This window comes from Prionailurus bengalensis, chromosome D1 (genome assembly GCF_016509475.1).
Source record: "Prionailurus bengalensis isolate Pbe53 chromosome D1, Fcat_Pben_1.1_paternal_pri, whole genome shotgun sequence".
NCBI classification, from domain to species: domain Eukaryota; kingdom Metazoa; phylum Chordata; class Mammalia; order Carnivora; family Felidae; genus Prionailurus; species Prionailurus bengalensis.
The window spans coordinates 22,186,092-22,207,554 of NC_057346.1; the positions used below are offsets into that span (position 1 = coordinate 22,186,092).

At 50.8% G+C, this 21,463-nt stretch overlaps 1 protein-coding gene across 6 annotated transcripts in view; it reads left to right on the forward strand.

Annotated features, from left to right (window-relative positions):
* Positions 1-21,463, forward strand: part of PKNOX2 (PBX/knotted 1 homeobox 2) — a 282,991-nt gene that overhangs the window by 11,027 nt on the left and 250,501 nt on the right. Inside the window, exon 1 of one of the 6 annotated variants that reach the window (XM_043579732.1) lies at positions 5,262-5,350. The exons of the other annotated variants lie outside the window; for them this stretch is intronic. The gene's annotated coding sequence lies outside the window, so the exon portion shown is untranslated. Of the gene's footprint in view, positions 1-5,261; positions 5,351-21,463 lie in introns of those variants that run through there. 6 annotated transcript variants of the gene reach the window in all.

Below are 21,463 nucleotides of genomic sequence, written 5' to 3' on the forward strand. Positions count from 1 at the left end.
GCCAAGGAAGTTTTGAAAAGAGGTGGTATTTCAGCTAACTCTCAACATCAGATGGGATTTTGGTGGGTAGGGAAAGGGGGAAGTAAAATTCAAGGCTGAGGGAAGAGTGTGAGCAGGTGCAGGGAGGGCCAAGAGGGCACTGGCTGTCTCGCCATCCATGAGCCCCAGGGCTGGCCAAAATGGAAGTGCCCAAACCTCTCAATTGCAGTGGGTTTTTTCTTTTTAATTAATAAGCTTTAGAGCAGTTTTTGGTTCACAGCAAAATTGAGCAGAGTACAGGATTTCTCACGTACTCCCTGTCCCCCCTCCCCCAACCCCACCCACCATGTACAGCCTCCCCCATTAGCAACATCCCCCACCTGTGTGGAATATTTGTTATAATTGATGAACCTGTATTGACACATCACTACCCATAGTTCATGTGGGTTCACTCTTGGAGCTGTACATCCTGTGGATTTGGACCAATGTATGACATGTATCCACCATTATAGTATCATATAGAGTACTTGACTGAGCTAAAAACCCTCTGTGCTCTGCCTGTTTATCCCCACCTCCACCCCCAACCAACCCTGGCAACCACTGATCCTTTACAATCCCCATAGTTTTGCCTTTTATGGAATGCCACATAGCTGGAATCCTATATTATGTGGCCTTTTCAGATTGGCTTCTTTCACTGAGTGATATGCATTTAAAGTTCCACCATGTTTTCTCACGGCTTGATCGCTTATTTCCTTTATAGTGCTGAATAATATTCTATTGTCTGGACGTACCACAGTTTATTTATCCATTCACCTACCAAAGGACATCTTGGTTGTTTCCAAGATTTGGTAATTATGAATGAAGATGCTGTAAACATCTGTGTGCAGGTTTTTGTGTGGACATAAGTTTTAAATTCATTTGAGTAAATACTAAGTGTCATTGCTGGATCATATGATAAGAGTACGTTAAGTTTGGTAAGAAACTGGTACAGCATCTTCCAAAGTAGCTATACTGTCCTGTATTCCCACCAGCAGTGAAGGAGAGTTCCTGCTGCTCTACATCCTTGCCAACATTTGGTGTTGTCAGCGTTTTGGATTTTGGCCATTCTAATAGGTGTTAATGATACCTTATTGTTTTAATTTACAATTCCCTAATGACAAATGATGTTGAGCCTCTTTTCATATGCTTACTTGCCATCTGTATATCTGTGCATCTGTTGTCTGTTCAGATCTTTTGCCCGTTTTTCATCTGGGTTGTTTGTTCACTTAATGTTGAATTTTAAGAGTTCTTTATATTTTGGGGGTAACAGGCCTTTATCAGATGTGTCTCTTGCAAATATTTTCTCCCATTCTGTGGCTTGTCTTTTCATTCTCTTCATGCAGCAGCTTTTAAAATATAGATTCCTAGGCCCTTATCCAGATCAACTGGTTCCAGGATTGGAAACCAGGAACCCAGAACTATAGAGAAGTTCCACAAAGATTCTTATGCAGGAAGTCCACGGGCCAGCACTGAGAACCATTGAAGGTGGTGATGGGGAGACGTAGGCAGGAATACAGGAGATTAGCCTGAAAAGTAGATCACAGCCAGATGAGGAGGTGGAAATTGAGTGCCATGCTAAGGAATGTGGCATTCAAGTCTCTACTTTTGATTATAAGGTCCAATAAACATTTTAGGCTAAATATTAGAGGCAGTGGTTTCTTGAGGGGAAACCAGGGTATGATCCAACCTTTGTTTTAGGAAGAACACCCTGGTGATAGTATATAGGAAGTGTTAGGGATGTTGGTGACATTAGGCCAATTAGGAAATCATAAAAATATTTGTATTCCAGGTGACTGGAATTCGCATTCCAGGTGATAAGGCCCTCAACTGGGATGGGGAAATGATGGAGAAAGAAGTTCCATTCAAGTCAACTCAGCAAGTAGTTCTTTAATATGTTTTGTGGACTAAGCACCGTACCAAGGTTCTAAGGATTCTAAGATGAAATAGGTATTGTCCCCAATCTCAAAGAACTCAAAGAAAAGAATTAAGTTGAGAATAGAGTTCCCTCTATGGTGTATGGTGTCCCTCTGGTGTATGGACAGTGTTGTGGACTGAATTGTGTCTCCCCCTAAATTCACATGTTGATGCTCTAACTCCCAATGTGACTATAATTGGAGATAGGGGCTTTAAGCAGGTAATGAAAGTTAAAGGAAGTCATAAGGGTGGGTCTCTAATCCAATACAAATGGTGCACTTAGAAGAGAAAGACACCAGACATTGCTATCTCTCTGGTGCACACAGAGGAAAGGCCATGTAAGGACAAAGCAAGAAGGTGCCATCTGCAAGCCAGGAAGAAAGATCTCACCAGGAACCAATCCTGCTGGCACCTTGATCTTGGACTTCCAGTCTCCAGAAGTGCGAGAAAGTAGCTATCTGTTGTTTGGGCCACCTGCTCTGTAGCACTTTGTTATGGCAGCCTAAGCAGACTAACACAGACAAGTTTAAGTTTTATTCATGGGCTGATATTGACAGGACTCAGTTAGGCCATTGACGATACATGTCTACAGCTCAGAGGAGACAACGTGGGCCAGTATGAACTGCTTATCCTAAAGACAAATCACGTGCACACAGAGTGAGCAAAGGGCCCAGAACCAAGCCGTAGGAACTGCCAACATTTAAGAGTGATGACTAGGATTGGTAGGAACTCCTGTTTGGTCCTAATGCTGCTGTGTTGGTGACTTACATGACGTGTGTGCCTCTCTCCATCCTCCTTTTCATCTTCAGGAGGATTATGGGGGAGAGACTGCACAGTATGTGAAATGAATTCTACAGACTTAGTTTTCACTCTGTCCCATCTCTACTCACTGACAGAGCCAACATTTAGATGTGGAACGCCTGGAATTTGACATATTGTTGATTTATTTGTTCTTTAAGTATTTACTGGCTTGTGTCATCTGTTGAATTCTTGTATGATTATTGTTTCCTGTTTTATGTACTGGTGCTTTGCCTGCTTCAACTGGAATGAACACTCCTCGAGGACAGGGGCTGTGACTGGAACTTCTTGGCTTCTGCTCTTTATCCTTAGCCCTGGCACACAGCCGAGCTTCCGGTGGGCGAAGGACAAATATTTGCTTTGAATGATTGTGGGAAGGATGGTTACATTTAGGTAATCATTTTTTAAGCTTTTGCAAATTACAAATGTAGTTAAAGCGAGATACATTTATTTTAAATTACAACGTTCAGTTTAAAGCATCCAAAGGGTATTAGTAGAAATCACGGTATTTTTAAAAAGACTCCAAAAATTAACAGCTCATGGCAATGGATCTCCTGTTTCAAGAAAGAGTTGGGTGCAGAACTAGATTTCAGAAAATGAGGGGTGTGACAAGTGTGAATCAGTGATGCATGGCTGTTGCCTGCAGTACTATTTATGGCTCACTGACACCTCTCTGATGGGGTTAAGTATTTACATTCAGCCTGATTCTCCCCTCTGACTCGGCAAGCTTTGGCAACTCACTGTGAGCCCTGAGAAAGAGAGAAAACCCTCCCTCCAGGGGTCCCGGGCAGGGGCAAATGGATCTCCCCTCCCCCTCCTGTGTCTGAAGAGGGCTTCCCTCTGAGAGTTTATGGCAGCCTGACCTCCAGCCTCTGGGTTGGAGAATCTGGCCGCTTCTGTACTACATAAAAAGGGCAAGTGCATTCATTATTATTATATTATTATACAATGTATAATATATAATAGCGATTATGCTGTCAGCAGCCAGAGTCTCTGACCACAGATCAGAGGCTGGGGTGACATAAATCCACCTAGTGAAGTCTTTGGAGGTTCTACGTGAAGGTGAGAGGATTCAACTCCATCTATAAAGGGGGCTCTCAGTGAAGACTGTCTTCCACAAGCAACTTTGGAGGTTGAATTTGAGGGGTACCGGGACGATCTGGACAAACAGTATTTAGTGTATCGGGGATGTGGTGCAGAAAAGGTCTCAACTGCCCCTTCGGAGCCATGGAATGCTAATAGTTCTCATCCTTGCCCCTGATGGAGGCAAATGAGGAGTGGCCCAGAGGCCTGGAAAGAGCGAAGGGGCAGCCTTCAACTTCTTGGGTCAGATTCCTTACTGCAAACCTGGCCTGCTTGGGTTTCACTTTCTGCTTTCCTTGCTTCCATCAGTGTCTTTGTCTGGGCTTTATCCAGGCCCCCTGCCTGCTCTGGGGTCAGAGGATCAATCCCTGCCTGACTGGCTGAAATGGCTCCTCTATGGGGAGGGAGGAGCAAATTTCAGGGGGGAAGGGGTTCTCCTTTCCCTTTATGCAAAGGGCCATGTGCTGCACTGTAGAAGCAAGCGAGCCTGCATCTGTAGGTGGCTGGGTGCCCACCCCTGGCCCTTCGTGGCCCGGTAACCTTTGTGGAATGAAAAAAGCACACGTATGAGGCCGGGTGCTCGCACTGGTCTTCTCAGAAGGCGCCAATGTGTATTTGCTCCCTGCAGCCACCGTAGCAGGTCCAGACTCAAACAGCCCAGCTGGTCTCTCCCTTTATATTACACCACCCGACCCCCAGAACTCTGGGACTTTTTAGAATGAAAATAGCAGTGGCTTAGAATAGGTTTGCCTGGCATTTGCAAAGAGGTGATTTAGTGACAAAGCCTCTACACCCTTTTATCTCTCCCTCTGCCCCACCCCGTTACAGTCTCCCCCTCGGTGAGCCAAACGCCCCGGGAAGCCCACAGCAGAAAAAGCTCTTGAGAATAGGAATAACTAACCAGAGTGTCATCTGAGCACCTTTTCTGGGGCCAGGGTAATGAGAATTATTCAAATGCAATCATAAAAATGAGGCCATCAGGCAGGCACGGGGTGGGAGTGGTGGGGGGGAGGGGAGGAGTGGTGGTGGAGGGAAGGATTCCTCGCCAGCTTTAAGTTTCAAGACTTCGGGGGAGTTCTCTCGGGGTGCACGGAAAATTTCCCCTCCTCTCCATCCCTTGAGCCCAGGAAGCCGTGCAAGGCGGCCTCTGTGGCCCCCCTCTGTGGGAGCGGGGGCGGTGTCGCCAGTCGCGAGGGGGTCCGCCGCGTCCCTCGCTCAACGGCGGGCTCGCCGTCCTCGGCTTCCTCTCCGGCGCCTTTCTGCCTCCCGCCAGCAGGAGCGGGCCCGCGCCGACGTCTCAGAAAAGCCTCCAGTAGAGGGAGACACTCCAGCTGCGGCTCGGACTTGGAAGCGCCGGGCCGGGAGTGGGTGGGGGCGAGGGGGGTGGGGAGAGAGGGGGAGTGGGGCGAGGGGAGGTGTGTGGAGGGGGGGGGGGGCTCCGGGGGGCGGGTCCCTGTGCCGCTGACGTCCCGAGCAGTGCTGGGAAGTATAGGCTGTGTTGTCACGCCGGTGTCAGTCTGATGAAGATTGGCATCAGGTAAGCTGTCATTCATTTCCATGTCAGAGACGCTTTTGCAGGCGGCGGCGGCGCGGCGGCGGCGGCTGCTGCTGCTGCGGGCGGCTGCCTCAGAGCGCGTGTGTTTTATTCCAGTCCCCAAGCCAGAGTATTATTCATTGCGACAGGGCAAGGAGGAGAGAGGGAGAGAGGGAGGCAGCAGGGAGGAGAGAGAGGGAGGCAGCAGGGAGGAGGGAGGCAGGGAGCAGAGAGGGACGGCGGGAGCGTGCAGAGAGAAGCTGGGGAAGCGCCGGGAGAGCGCGGAGCGAAGCAGCGCGAGTGGCGCCGAGGCCGGGGAAGGAGGCGGCCAGAGCCGCGCGGCCCGCCCGAGCCCCGGCCCGGCCCGCGCGCAGCCCCGCCGCCGCCGCCGCCGCCGCCGTCGCCGCCGCGCCGCCGCCTCGCCCCGCTCGGGCCCGTGGCCGGGCGCGCATTGTCCGCGGGTGCGAGGAGCGGGGCTGCGGACCCGGACGGCCGCGGGCCCGAGACACCGGAGCGGGCGGGAGGGGAGCCGTGCGCCGGGAGAGCCTGGGGGCCCGAGAGTAGGGACCGGCGCGCGGGCCGGAGCCCCGGTGCAGACAGCTCGGGGCTGAGCGCTCAGCGGGCGAGGCTGGGGACGGCGGGCCCGCTCCACGTTCGTCTGCTCCCGGCTTCGGGCGCCCTTCGGGCCGGCGCTTGCTCGGCGCCACCGGCCTGGAGCTGCCTCGGGGCGGCTACGAGCGGGAGCAGCCCCAGTCTCGGGCCGGGTGACCGGAGTAAAGGAGCCGCGGCCGCGTCCCGGCCGGCCTGGGGAGCCAGGGCGAGTGGGTTTTGCAGGCGGATCAGTGGGGACAGCGGAACGCGAGCTGTGGGTCAGGGCAGCCGGTCTCCCAGGGTCCGCGCTCGGGGACACTCGCCCTGGGAGGGGCGATTTGTAGGGTAACTGGCTTTCGGCGGATTGTTGGAAGTCTTTGGCGAGGTCGGGGAGGCGTAGGGGCCCATGGCGAGGTTTGGGAATAGGGAGCCCTCCTAGCCTGAGAACTAGGACACGAGTTCGTAAAAGGGGGGACGGAAAGCGCCCCAGAGCAGAGAGCTGAGGGGGATGGGGCAGGGTCCCGTGTCTGCCGCGCAAACTTTGCGTTTCCTTCGGGTTGGGTGAGCGGGGCTCTCCTGACTCACGAACCCGAGGAAGAAACGAGCGAAGCGGGCGGTCCTTTCCCCGGGGCTCTGGGCGAGTCCGAGGTTCCCGCGCGGTGGGGACACGGGCTAGGAATGGCAGAGGGGCGGGGGGTGGCTTGTGGTGGTGCAGCAGCCCTGAATTAAGGCTGGGCTTCAGGGCCACGCTAGAGTTTGGGTTGTAGGATTCAGGCTGTTTTCAGAAGCGGGACTGAAGGGCTGCTGAGTAGCTTAGGGATCGAATCTTCACCTCGGTCAAAGCAGGGGGCTGGAGGTAGGAATTGGGGGCCTGGGGTTACATCTGAGGCTGGACTCGGCGGAACGGGTGGCGTTTTTAGTATTTTGTCGTGGGATCGCGGCTTTTTACTGGGATTGAGGCTATTGGAATTTGGGGAGGGTCGTGCCAGAGGGTCCCCACGCTCCGCGGGTGGAAAAACGTTTAGGCAGGCGATGAAAGTAGTTGATCCGAGCCACGGCAGGCGAGACCCGAATTTCTGCTGTCTCTCCCCAAAAGCGGATATGGAGCAGAGGACTTGAGGCGCGCAGACCCCGGTCCTAGGAGAAAGATTCCGGGAAGCGGACAGATCGAAGGGACGTTCTGGGTGAAGCGATAGGGCAGCCTCGCAGGGCTCGGAGCGGATCCGAGGACTGACCCTGGCGGCTCCTCAGGCTCTCGAAGCCACTTGGGGGCCGCGGGCGCAGCGCGGCGGGCGGGTGCGGGTGGCCCCGAGGGACCGCGGCCTGCGCCGGGGGCGCTAGCTGCGAGGTGCCGCATCGCGCCCAGGGAGTCCCGGCTGCGGCCGAGTGCAGGGCGGGCTCGAAGTCTGGCGTCCTTGCCGGAGCGCGGCAGGCTCAGTGTGCTCTTCCCTCAGGCCCGGCTGGAAAGCCGACAAGCCGGGCCTCCAGTGTGATGTTCAGCCTGGGAAACGGGGGCGCTCTGGGTCTTCTACCCTCACCCCACTTGTCCCAGGACTTCTCCAGCGTGTTGACTTTTAGGATTTCAAGGTTCTTCAACTGGTGGAAGCCAAAGGCTTCACATTTTAGGCAGATTTAGGCGACCCTCCTGTCCCCAAAGATGAGAAAATGATGGTGTTCACACACAAGATATAACGCAAAGCCTAGTCCCTAGCCCTCTTGCTTACCCAGCCATTCCGGCCTTCCAGAGGCCTCAGGGCCTTAGGGAAAGAGAAGGGGGGGGGGGGTCTCCTGTCTGGACTCATGATCTCCCACTCGAGAGGCACCCCCAACCCCACCCTCACCCCTATGGCTCAAGCCTAGCTTGAGCTGTGGGAGAGAAGTCCTGCCCAGGGAGGGAGGTTATCCCTTTGGCCAACTAGGGTAGAAAAGTGTGTAAAGGGGTTGTCAGAGAGGAATATTTGAAATTTCCTTTTTGTAATCTTGAGCCCATGGTCCCACTTTCCGCACCCCTGGCTCCGGTAGCCACACGGCGCTTCTGGGACGTGGAAGACGCGGGACCCACGAGTGGCTGCGGCGGCCTAGGGCCTCACGACTGCCCCGGGGGGCAAAGCTCCAAGGCTGTTTTCTTGCAGGCTTGGAATTCGTGAGCTCTCCCGCCGGGAGCCGGAGGGCGGGAGGGAGCCGTGACCCCACGGAGACTCCCCAGTCACCGCCTCCCCTTTGTGAGCGCGAAAGGCATGAAAGCCCAGAGAAAGAGAAGCTGCTCAGAATAAGGGGCAGGGGTTACTGGAGGGAGATGGGCCCGGCCACCGCTCACAGTAAAATGCCTCGTGCAAATTGCACTGAAGTGTACCCAACTTGAGACTGGCTGTTTTATGATCCTTTCTGGGAGTTTACTGCTCCATGCTTTTAAGTCTATAGATTGCTTTAAGTTAATGAAAGTGCTGCTTTCAAAAGGGGCTTTTATTGTGCGGCAGTGGCAAGTCGAGTCCCTCCCCTTTACTCTTCCAAAATGGGCTTGTTTAAAAGGAGAGAGCCTCCTGGAGTTCCCACATGGACAGAGCTTGGGGGACGACGCCATGCAACAAGGGGGACTAATAAAAAACCAATGTCCAAGTAATTCAGAAAGATGAGTTTACTTCTTTTCCAGGCCAGTGTCATCTGTGCGTCCTGATATTGCCTTTTGGACTCTCACGGAGTCTGACTTTAAATGCCGCTTTGGTGCCTCCCCCCTTACACCCTGTCTCACACTGCTTTATGTAGGCCTGACCCTGTTCAATTAAACCCAAACTGGATTTCAGGATTTCGACTGGCTGCCAATTCAGAGGGTAACTAAAATATTTACTTGGGGCCTGGGGGAGGGACTTTGCCTTGCATTTAGTAAGATAGATGTGTTAGAATGTCAGGGAGTGAGGCTGGGAACCTTCAGGAGAAACACGGAAGGGCTATTTTTCAGCGCTTTTTTCCTTTTTCAATCTATTTGGCACAAAAGGTGAGATGACAAGGTTTTTGACTAGGTCTTAACACAGAAACTGCAGTGGGGCTGGGCTGTGGCTTTGACCGCATGTCATAACCATTTAAACTGTGGTTAGTTGTTCAAAGCTCAAAGCTTCTCCAAGCTGGGTTTCATTAACTCTACACCAGTTGCCTGGAAGTTCAGTAGCAATAAATTGTATAAACACATTTGAAGTAAGTTAGTGATGAAATAGGGAGAATTACTGTCTTGTGAGTGGAGAATCCTGAATTCATGGAGTTTTAACTTAACTGGAAACATACCTCCTCTCCCTTGGCCTTGATGTTTATGGGTGCACCGGAGTGTGTGTTAAATTTCTTTCTGCCATGTCCATCTTCAACCTGGGACTGTAACTCATTAGGGACCAAGGCATGCCTAGAAAGCAAAAAGACTGGGTTTTAAAGGGGTCTCTATTAGCCTGGTTTAGAAAGCAAACCAAACCCATCAACGTGACTTCCTTACCCTGCGTGAACGCACTATGCAACATAAACAGCAGCAGAGCAGGCCAAATTAGATTTTTAAATGTTAGCGGCTTAATAATACCGTGTTGTTAGCAATCGAATTTGTTTTTATTAAAGAAACTACCTATAAAATTTATAGGCTTCCAACATGTTGCAAGATTTCCTTGCTCTTTATTTAGCGTCCCCCCTCCCTGAAATTCTACCTCCGATTTCAGACTTTTGTTCCTGATTTATTTAATTTAAAGCACATTTTCTAAATTAGTTCGAGGAAGGTGAGAAATGCTGTTATAAGTTTTCCTTTTTCCTCTGCTGCGTGGCACAAGGACTGTGATGCTGTAAGATATATATAAATGTGCGATGCAATTGCTGGAGGGTGACGGCATGTGAAGCCAAGTGTCTGGATCAAACAAAATGCAGATGAGAGTATGGAGAGGGCGAAGTGATGCCACAGAGGAAAAGCAGAGGAAGTTATATGGAAAATGAAATCATCACGAGCCACCGTTAGCCTTGGTTCTGGCCAACACACCATGCTTTGTATAAAACACTTCACATGCGATCTGTGACTTATTGAAGATCGAATTATATTGAGAAGGAGAATTTAGAGGGAGTCGCTGCCCTGGCTGGGTTCCGGCCAGGCTGCATGGCCAGGCTTGTTGCGATGGGGATCTGCTAATTTAATTAAATCTAATACCTGGTGGGAAAGGGAGGAAGGAGATGATCAAGGTTGGCAGGTCAGCATGCTGAGTTAGTGTTTAAGCTGGAATTTGGGGGCCTAGCAGTCTTCTGCCCTGTTACTGTCTGGCTCCGTGACTCCAGTGGGTCCCCTGGCTTCTGGATCTCGGTTTCCGCATCTGTAAAGCAGAATGTATGGCACGAATTCCTCATTAGGCTACGAGGGGTGAATCCGGCATGACTCCTGCTCTGGTGGGCTCTAAATAATAAAGGAAAAGGAGAGAAGTTTCTGAGCAGCAGAGTCACTTTCTTCCCCGCGGTTTCTTTCCCTGCCTGGCTCCAGAGCCTTTCCTCACAACAGGTTCTGAGACTTGGGCGAAGGGGCTGAACGCCTGCCTTTCTTTACGTCCTAGAATTTGAAAGCCCCACTGTGATTCTAACATCCACCTGCACTTTATCAGGAGGGGCAATTAAGTTGAGGGAACCAGCATGCTTCTCCCCAACAGGGCTACCTTGGAAGAGCTTTCAAGCATCAGATGAACACAGAATCTGACTTATCAGAAATTCAGTCCCTTCTCTTTGTGCCAGCGGAAAGAAGAGGCCTGAGCCCGGACTGGTGTGTGACATCTGGTCGGCCTGGGGGGGATGGGCGCTGGTCCGGAGCTAGCCACAGCTTGAACCTCACTTAGCAGGCTCCATGCTGGCAGATCAAAGCAGATTCTGGGCCAGAAAGCCCAAGAAGTTACACCCAGCACTTATACAAAGCTGTATCCGCACTTCGAGTGTCGTCCTTTTCCCATGCCTGATATTTCAATGCTAGCTAGCCCTGATACTGGAGACGTGGCTCCAGTGGAATGCTTGCCTTTAATTCTCTCTCGTCCATGGGGACTTCCTGGGGTAATTTTTTCCTCTACATATCCTTCTCCAGCAGCCTTGAGCAACATCTTAGTCTCCGTTCTGATTGGGAGTGAGAACGGGGAGACACAGGATGGAGGTAGAAGAGGCAACAATTTTGCTAAGAGAACACATACAAGTTGGAAGGCACGGGCCTTTTACCAGAGCTCAAGCTTTTTCTCCTTCAAGATCCCCCAGAAGTATGGGAGAAGCAAGCCCTCGGGCAGCTCGGGAAGAGCTCCCTGCAAACGTGTTGTCTTCATGGGGATCTGCTGTTTGGCTTGGATGCCTCACCGCAGGCCCTGCCTGACCGGGTTTCTAATTACAAGAAGGCCGTTTCTGCTAAGACCTATCTCACTAAAAACACATCCCTGTGTGTAATAAGAAACCCTAAACCAGGCAGGATATTTTAAAACTGAAGCAATGAAGATTAGATTAAGTCTCCACCAAACAGCTTCGTTCTCGTATTATTTTTGGCTGGAATGTGGAGAAAAGCAGCTGGCCCTGGGGCCCAGAGCAGACTCTTTTGAGGGTTCGGATGGGGCCAGAGTGGGTGGTGTAACTGCTAGTTTCTCTGCTTAATAGGAATGTGGCCAGTTTCAGTATAGCTCAGTCAAGGCAGTGGGGATACCCAGTGGGGGATGAGGGAGCCCCGGGGTTGGGGAGAGAGGCGAGATCCACATGGGCCACAGAGTGGCCCCAGAATCAGCAGATCACAGAGCACCAAGAACGCTTTTAAATCCCCCACCTCATTAGGATCTCAGTCTTTTGTGTGCAGTTTATGCTTCCACTCCCAGTCCTAGGAAACCCACCCATCCTCCACGTGGCCTTTGGAGGAACTTTTATACATTGGGTACTTTTCTGGCTGGAGAGAGGGAGCAAATAGTTGTCCAAGATTCCTGGAAATGGAGCCTAGGAGCCTGACATCACAAGCCCTTTTTCTGTCCTTCTGGGGAGAGGCAGCATGGTATTCATTCATTCCTTTGTTCCTTCATTCAGCACATATTTATGGGGTGTCTCCCATGTGTATGCCTGGTGCAGTTCTAGGCACTGAGAATACAGGCAGCAAAAACAGACGGGACAAAACCACATAACCACGGAGTCCCTGTCCTCTGGGAGCTTGTCAGCTCTGGAAATGGTGCAGAGTATGGGCTTAGCCTCAGATAAAGCTGCACTGAGAGTCTCACTCTACTAGTTTCTAGTTGTAAGAATTTAGACAAGTTGCTTAACACTTTCAATCTAGCTCTTCCACCTGTAAAGTGAGAAAGAAAAGTAATAAGCTCCAAGAATTGTGGAGAGAGCATTTGTAAAGTACCTGGCAGTGTGTGGCACACAGCAGAGGCTCGATCAGGTTCCTTTTCCTTCCCTTGTTACTCTGGACTGGAGATCCAGTTGGTGGATTACCCAGCTTCCCCCAGCCCCTTCCTTTTGCTTCCCCAGGACATGGCCTGGGGCCTTTCACAGGTCACTGGCACCATCAACAAGTATTAAACAAACAACCAGTCGCCCTGTGGCCTGGTGCTGCCTGCTGCACAAAGACCCCGGTGAAGGCTGTGGTAGGAATAGATGCACAGACCCTGCCCTCAGGGGAATGTGCGGTTTGCGGGTGGACAAACTCAACGCAGAAACACGTGAGAGATGGCACACGGACACGTGGAGGTGACATGAAAATGGGCATAAATCAACTGTTAAGCAAAGGAGGCAACAGTGGGATGGGATGCTGCCGAGCGGAGGTGAGCTCTCTGCAGTGTCCGTGCAAGGGTGAGGGTGAGCGCTGGCCAAGCAGGGCTGGAGGAGGAGGGGTGGGACTTGAGAGTCTCCAGGTTACAGGGCTCATAGGGATTGCTGGGGGACAACCTGAACTAGAGTGAGGAGTTGGGCCCCTTCTGAGGATGTCTGGGGGTCAAGTGGGCCACCACTGTCCCAGGAGTACCTCCCAGGCCTCCCTGTGGTGGGGACTGAGGGGGTTCCGAGAGGACTTTTCCTGGTGACTTCTCGGGCTAATGACTCAGTGCATGAAGCGAACCAACTAATTCCATTCCTGACTACAACATAACTCTCTTACCCACCATCCCCGCCTTTCCTGAGCCAAGAGAGCAGACATTATAGGCCCACACCTGGGCCTCTCAGGGCCCATGAAGCTGGCCCCATAGCAGAGTGGTGTGGATGGTGGAGAGAACAGCAGTTTGACCCGGGAGTCAGAGGATGGTGGATTCTGCTCTAGACTCGGCCACCAACTGGACTGTGTGCCCTTTAACAAGTGGCTGGCCTCTGGGTGTCATTTCCCCACTTATCCAATGGGGAGCTTGAACTTGCTCCCCGAGGCTCCCCTTCAGCCCAAAGTTCCAGGACCCTCTGTTGCCTCCTGGCTGGACTGCTTCATGACAAGGCAATCCATGAAACCACTGCTTCTGCCACCAAGCAAGCATCGGGACACCGCACAGCCGCAAAGGCACCCACTGGGAGGGCTTGGCCCCTGGGTTGCCCTGGCGTTGTAGGGTCTCAAGACAGTAGGGGGGGGGGGGTTGGCTTTGAGCTTCCTGACGGCCTTCCTGGGGGCAGGTGGATGTGTCCTAGCAATAGTGTTTGCCTCCACGAAGGCAGTATTGTGAGTCTGAAGACTTACTAACCTCTTCGTCATCTTTTTTTTTTTCAAAAAAGTTATTTTTTAAATATAATTTATTGTCAGATTGGCTTCCATATAACACCCAGTGCTCATCCCAACAAGTGCCCTTCTCACTGCCCATCACCCACTTTCGCCTCTCCCCCACCCCATCCACCCTCAGTTTGTTCTCTGTATTTAAAAGTCTCTTATGGTTTGCGTCCCTCCCTCTCTGTTTGTAACTTTTTTTCCGCCTTCCCTTCCGCCATGGAAGTTTCTCAAGATCCACATATGAGTGAAAACATATGGTATCTGTCTCCCTCTGACTGACTTATTTCACTTAGCATAATACCCTCCAGTTCCATCCACGTTGCTGCAAATGGCAGGATTTCATTCTTTCTCATTGCCAAGTAGTATTCCATTGTATATATAAACCACATCTTCTTTATCCATTCATCCGTTGGTGGACATTTAGGCTCTTTCTGTAATTTACTAGCCTCTTCATCAAAAGCGACATTTACTGCTTTTGTTGAGACATTGCGGTGTTGAGAGAAGGCACATGAGCTTTGGCATCAGATTCTGGGTTCTGATCCTGGTTCTACTACTACTGAGCTGTGTGTCCTTGGGCACATCACTTAAGCTCTTTGAGCCTCAGTTTTCTTGGAGATATAGTTAGGATAATAATGGTACAGAGCACGTAGGAGTGTTACGGAAAGTCTAGAACGGAATATCTAAGAGTGCTAGGCACATGGTAAGCTCATGGTGCATGTTAATTTTCTTTCCTAATAAAGCCCATCCTCAGACACTCTCTCATTTAATCCTCTCCACTTTCTGAAGCAGGTGAAATGGGTATTGTTATGTCATTTTATAGATGAGAGAGGATGGTACTCAGAAAGTGGCTGCAGGGGCAAGTCCGGGACTGGACGGTGGATGTCTCCGCCTGTTCACATTCAATAGGGTAGCCCAGCTCTACCTTTTACAACAACAGCCCTTTCTTTAGTCTTTTGGAGACAAAGCAAGCACCTTGCTGACCTCTGAGCACTGCTTGGCCCCGAGCTCTACCTATTCTTCTCCTGAGAATCTCTTTAAAGGAACCAGCAGAACCCATCTTCTCTGTCACCCATACCTTTGCTTGGCAAACTGGAGACAGCCACCAGCTGTTATGGAAACCAACACCTAGAAGAAGATCTGTATTTCTCCTTCCACAAGCCTTCAGTGACAGGTGGGGCTGGGCTGGCCAGGCCGTAAGCCACCCCACACCACCCACCCCACCCACGATGGGAGGAGGCTGGGGCGAGGCGAATGGAGGCTCACACCCATGGGCCTCTGACTTGTGATCCTGACAGACACCAAAGGACATTGAGCCCATCCGTGGTAGGCCTGCTAACTCTGATTAGATGTGGGGTGGGCACAGTCTCCCTGATTCCAGGGTAGCACAGTGGGTCTGCGGTAGAACGGAGGGGAGTGAGCCCCACCCCCAGAGGTTCCTCTGTCTTCCCTCTGGCAGCCCGCTGGCACTGAGTACTACTCTATCCCCAGATCTGTGTTAAGCCTTGGGAGTGCAGGGTTGTTCCTGCTGTTTCTCAGGTGAGACTGTGCTTGTGTGGACTGTGAGCTCTAGTTCCAGGTCAGAGGCAGAGAGAAGCCTAGAGAGGCCCCTGTGTGTGCCCAGGGCCCCGTGGTGACAGGTGCTTGTTCTCACTCCTGAGCTCTCCCTGGTGATTCATCTGTCCATCAACAAGCATGGCTTGAGCCCACTATTTCATGAATGCCCAGTAGTGTGCTGCATTGGACTCAAGGCCTTTTTCTCTAGGAGTTATATGATCTTCTTTTCTTTAAAAAAATTTTTTTAACATTTATTCATTTTTGAGAGAGAGAGACAGACAGAGAGAGACAGAGCATGAGTGGGGAAGGGGCAGAGAGAGAGGGAGACACAGAATCCGAAGCAGGCTCCAGACTCTGAGCTGTCAGCACAGAGCCCGACATGGGGCTCGAACTCACAGACCGCGAGATCATGACCTGAGCCAAAGTTGGACTCCCAACCAACTGGGCCACCCAGGTGCCCTGAGGAGCTATACGATCTTACTGCAGAGCCCAGACAAATGCATGTCAAACTGAAGACAAGCTGTGTGACTTCTGACATGTCTCTTAACTTCTTTGGCTCTTAGCATCCTCATTTTACACAATGAGAAAGTTACATGAAATTGTCTTTGAGGCCTCTTCTGGACCTACTATTCTATGACCCTATGGGCTATAAATGCTACAATGTGTGGTCCAGACCCCTGAGCACCACATGCCTGGAGAAGGTGATGGGACACCAAGGGACATTTAGCCCATTATTGGTAGGACCTTTCTAACTCTGATTAGGTGAGGGGGATGGAAAGATATAGATAGAACCACAGTTGAGCCTCACCTATTTGGATGCAGGGGTTGGGAGAGCTTCTGCTGGTGGTCTGTCTGAGTTCTCAAGTCTCCAGGGGGACCACAGGGACAGAAATCAAGCGGGGGAGCCCAGTGATACGGGAGCTCAAATCTGCTGCTCTCCTGAGGCCTGTACAAGTGGTGGTCTTGTCCCACTGCCATGATGGGAGCCCCTTTCCCAGCTCTGGGAGGAGAGAGCCAGACTCACAGGGGGGCAGTAGTCCCCTGAGGCACTCCTCACTTGTGTTTGATCTGGAGGAAAGCCAAGGAGCTTGATGGGATTCCCCCAGCCTTCCCTGGAGGCTGTTCCGAGGGAAAGTGACTTGTTCCTTACACTGGCATACGCTCTCATTGGGAAGACACCCCAATTCATTAGAGCCTCTTAGTGGCAATGAGATGGGGACTGCTACCTCCTGCTGACTTCCAGATTGCTAGGAAGGCCCCTTTCCAAGCCGGACATCTGGTCTCCTGGAATACTTTTCGAAGTCTATTCCATTGGCTTTGGAAGGGGAAATGGAAGGAGAACTTCATTCCCAGGCTGTGCTCGATGGAGTGCTGTTGGCTGCTGGCACAGGAGAAGGGAACTTCCCTGGCATGCTTCTTGCACAGAGTCGTGGTGCCTTATCCCTGTGTGAGCACAGTGGAACTGGACTCTTCTGGGGAGGAAGGAGATGGGCTGCCACAGCTAGCTTGTAGATCAAGGGAAGAGAAGGATTTGTCCCGATCCCTGTGATTTCTGGGTAGCTGTGCAAGGCCGCACACTGGGGGCTCCTTCACTGTGTACTGGGAGCTCTCACCTCTTTATTTTATCTAGACGTCACCAGGGACCTGAGAAAGAAAGTGAGGCTCAGAGCAGATAAGAGAGAGAATTCACTCAGCATCACAGAGCTGGTTCTGGGTCATTCTGGATCCGCAGGTCTAGAATTCTAGCCCAGCATGCTGCCTACTCTAGGGAGTTGCATGTTTCAGGGGAAGTGGCTGGATTCCTTGCGGCTTTCCTTCTCCATCTCCCTCCCACCTCAGCCCCCCTGCTCCAGTGCACGCATAGCTCAGCATGAGATCTAGGGCTCCAGCCTGGACGGGTCATGGGCAGTGCGACTGTAGTGTGGCAAGAAGGGTGACTGAGGCAGGACAGTGCAGGACAAGCCAAAGGCTGGGTTTAAGCCTTGACTCAGCCATGGTTACTGTGTGACCTTAAAAGCTGGCCCCATTTTCCTCATCAGTAAAGTGGTGGTGATAATGCATCCTGTCAGGGCCGGGGACCAAATGAGTTAATGCATGTGGATGTGTTATGCACGTTATATAAACATAAATGAAAGCACCCACACGGTGCCTCACATGTGATATATGGGGGAGAAAAGTGGTTGGCAAAGATTTTGTATTTCTTATTAGTTTAAAGTGGAGCATTCACTCAAACACACAGCTCCTCTCACACAGAGTGACAACAACTGTGCTTAAGTAACGAAAAGCTGGCAGGATGGCCTTCCATGACCACCCCGTGGCTAGGGGATGAATGGTTCCCTCTGGGTGGCTTTCCAGGCTCTGGCAGAGAGTTGCCAGACCTGAATTCGTGCCTACGTGTCGTGGGTTCTTCTCACTTATGCCTTCCCATCTAACCCGGTGCAGCGGCCGTCTAGTGCCTGGTGTGTGTGTGTGTGTGTGTGTGTGTGTGTGTGTGTGTGTTGGGGGGGGGTGTTGACCTCTGCCAGGTCCCATCAGCCACCAGGTCTTCATCTGATAGATTTTTATTGAGCACCTTCTGTGTGTCAGACCCCACAGAGGTCCTGTGGATACGACTGTGAACCAGATGGATGGCTTCCTACCAGTAGAGTTCACAGTCCCTGGGGGGATGGGCATTCAAGTTCTGTAGGTAATTACTGAAACTGTTATAAAAACCATAGAGGGATGCTGGGGTGGGCTCAGTCGGTTAAGTGTCTGACTTTGGCTCAGGTCATGATCTCATGGTTCATGGGTTCGAGCCCCATATCAGGCTCCATGTTGACAGTGTGAAGCATACTTAGGATTCTCTCTCCGCCCCCCCTCTCTGCCCCTCCCCTGCTTGTGCTTTCTCTCTCTCTCTCAAAATAAATAAACTTAAAAAAAATTTTTAAAGCCGTAGAGAAGTCCAGGAAGCCACAAGAACATAAATAGGGAGTGTAACTTACTGTCAGGGTCTTGGAGGGCCTTCTTGTGTTTTGTCCCTCACATGAGGCCCTTTCTAGGTGAAGAGATGGCCAACCTCTCCATCCCTGGGAACTCATTTTCCATCCCTAGCAAGGGCAGAACAAGGCGAGAGGAAGACAATGGGCACCAGAAAAGCCCTGCCAGGGAGTTTTGCTCCCGTCTGAGTTTCCTGTCCAGCTGCTTCCCAGAGCAGAGCTGATGTGATTCTCACAGCACTCTCCCCCAGCCCCAACCCACCATCATGCTCCTTAAGGGCATAGCATTCAGGAGAAGCCTTTAGAAAAAGCAGACATACCTTCCCTATTCTTCCTGAAGCCCTAGTATCTGGGAATACCTGTTGATGTTCATGTTGATGTCTTACCTGAATCTGATTTCTGGAAAGTCCTCGTGGGTAGCATCTGTGAGCTGGGGAGGAAAGGCTTACCCTTCTTTGTCAGCACTAGCTGGGGAGATTGTATTTATTGGAAGATCTGGTCCCCTTCTTCTACATGGGATGGAGTCAACTTCTTCACATTGCTTTTTTGGTGCATTAGTAAAAAGTCATGCCATCCTTTCAGAAATGCTGGGGACAACTGGCGACAATTTTGCAGTCTTATATTTTGGGTGGAGGGGGGGGGAGTGAGGAGAGGGAGGAGGGGGTGGCCAGAGAGATGAATGGAATCAAGTTGCTAGGGCTGTAAATCCATTTGCATAAATATGAAGAGGAAAAATGCATTCCAGGGAATAGCTGATGGTTCGGAGTGGATCCCCGGGGGCTGCCAAAGGGTATCTGCTCCAGGGTTGGACAGGTAGGGGTTAAAGCCCAGCTTTTGCTACTTGCTGGATGTGTGATCTTGGGCAATTTTCTAACCTCTTTGAGCCTTAGTTTCTCCCCTTTTGTGAAATGGGGATGGCAATGGCTCTTTGCAGGGGATTAACCGAGATAGCACAGCAAAGAGCCTGGTCTAGCCCCTGGCCTCTAGAAGGTGCTCAGTACATGTGAGTTCCTTTCTTGTCACTTCCTTCTTTCTCCCTCAGTGCTGGACATTGAGGAGACCAAAGTACCCTTTTAGGAAACAGGAGGAAGCGGGGTGCAGGAAGACCATGGGCCTCTCTGGGGAGCACAGCTAGAATGGCCATCTGAGGACACCACAGGCTGGAAACATCGATATCAGAGCCTGGCAAGATGTCCCTGAAGGCCCGGGAAGCACGTTCTAGGTCTTCTGGAAGAACCCAGATAGCATAGGTGATCTCAAGGAGGGCTGTGAAGCAGAAGGTCTTTGAAACAGGGAACTGGAGGGATGGACGAAGTAAAGAAGGGAGGGAGGAACTAAACACTTATGAAATGTCTGCTATGTGCTTGGTGTTGAGCTGACTAGCACCCATTGTTTAATTTTTACAGAATTAGAAGCATAGAATCTTAAGTCATGAAATCTCCGAACTAGAAAGGGCATCTAGTCTGCCTCTGTATTTTATACACTGAAAATTGAAACTCAGAGAGGGGCAGAAACTTGCCTGAGGTCACACAGAAAATCAGTGGCAGAGCTGCCTTTGAAACTGCCCAGGCCAGGACAGTTGGGGCAGAGCAGAAAGAGCACAGACCTTGGAATCAGAAAGACTAGGCTTGACTACAGAGACCTTTACAGAAGCTTATTTCCTGAGCCTCAGTTCTCTTAGCCGTCAGATAGAATAGTAATCTTTAACCCTAGTGGTGGCCATGACAGTGAGGTGAGCTATAACCAGTGTAAAGGGCCCTGTGTAGTATCAGGGGCTCTGCTGGCTCAGATCCTTTCTCTTCCAGCCTGGGCCCCTTTCCCAATAGCTTATGGTTCTGGCCACACCCAGAGGGCCCTCTAAAGAGCCCTGAGCTTGTCCCACTTTGTGCCCCCAGGGGGTTCAATAAACAGAAGGCCTGGGACATCAGTTATTCTTCAAGTGTTTATTGGGTACCTCGAGTGTGTACCAGGCACTGTTTTGGTTCCTGGAATAGAAAACTGAGCAAAAACAGACTTAGCCTCTATCCTGATAGAGTTTACAATTAGATGAAGTTAAGCAGTCTTAAAAAAAAATCATACAAATAAACATGAGAATACAAGTGTAATTAGAGCTTTGAGGGGAAGAACCTGAAACCCTGAGAGCATTTAACAGGAAGAGTTTGTTTAGAGAGAGTAGGAAAGTGTCTATCTGAGAAGTGATGTTTGAGCTGAGGCCTGAAGGGACAGTAGGACATCAGTGAAGAAAGATGTAAGGGAAGAGTGTCCCAGGGTGGTGGTGGGGTAACAGTAGGTGTAAAGACCCTGGGGAGAGAAGAAGAGATTGAGAGATGGTAAGGGGGCTGGGGCAGAGGGACAGGGTCAGGTGTGATCACAGAGCAACACCTTGGGAGGGTTGGGAAGGGATACAAGGAGTCTAACTCTGGAGCAGGTTGCAGCTTCGGGAGAGGTGGGAGAACCCAGTCTGAGATTCTGGAATGGAGACCAGGTTTAAGTTTGGCCATAGGCCTGGAGAGAGAAACATTTCTCCAGGCCTCAGTTTTTCTGTCCCAAATGAAAGTAATAAAAATAAAATCATGGATAAGGTACTTGGCCTTCATCATGCAAATGTCAAATTCATTTATGTTAAAGCTTCAATGATTTGGATTCATAGTTGAATAAAAGCCAAAGTCCTTACCGTGGCTGAATCTCCACCTCCCCAATTCAACTCCTGTCACTGTCTTCCCCACTCATCTACTCTAGCCACACTGACCCCAGACTTCCCTGTGGTGACCAGAACAAGTCAGGCAGTCTTCTACCTCAGGACATTTATACTTGCTCCCACTGCCTGGAACACTCTTTCCCCACATATCTGCTTGACTTGCTCCCTTGGTTTTTCACTCTGATATCTGGTTTCCACTCTGATATCATCGTCTCAGTGAGGCCCTTCCTGAGAACCCTATATAAAATGAAATAAATCCCTTCTCTCCTATCCCTAGCTCTCCCTACCCTCTTATTTTTCTCCATTATTGATCAGATTTTGTCTCTTTTTTTTTTCACTCTCCTAATCCAGGGGAGTTGTTTCATATAATGAGAGCCCAGTCGGTATTTGGGGAAGGAATGATTGAATGAGGAAAACTAGTTGCTTGTGAAATGAATTGGTAGTTCATACAAGGGTGCTTTTTCCCTTCCTCTGAAATGGAGACATGGGGTGTCAGAATTGGAAGGAACTAACTAACTGGTCTTTGAACAACCGTCTCATTTAACAACTGAGGAAACAAGCCCAGAGAGGTTAAGGGGCTTATGAAAGGTCACACAGTACAGAGC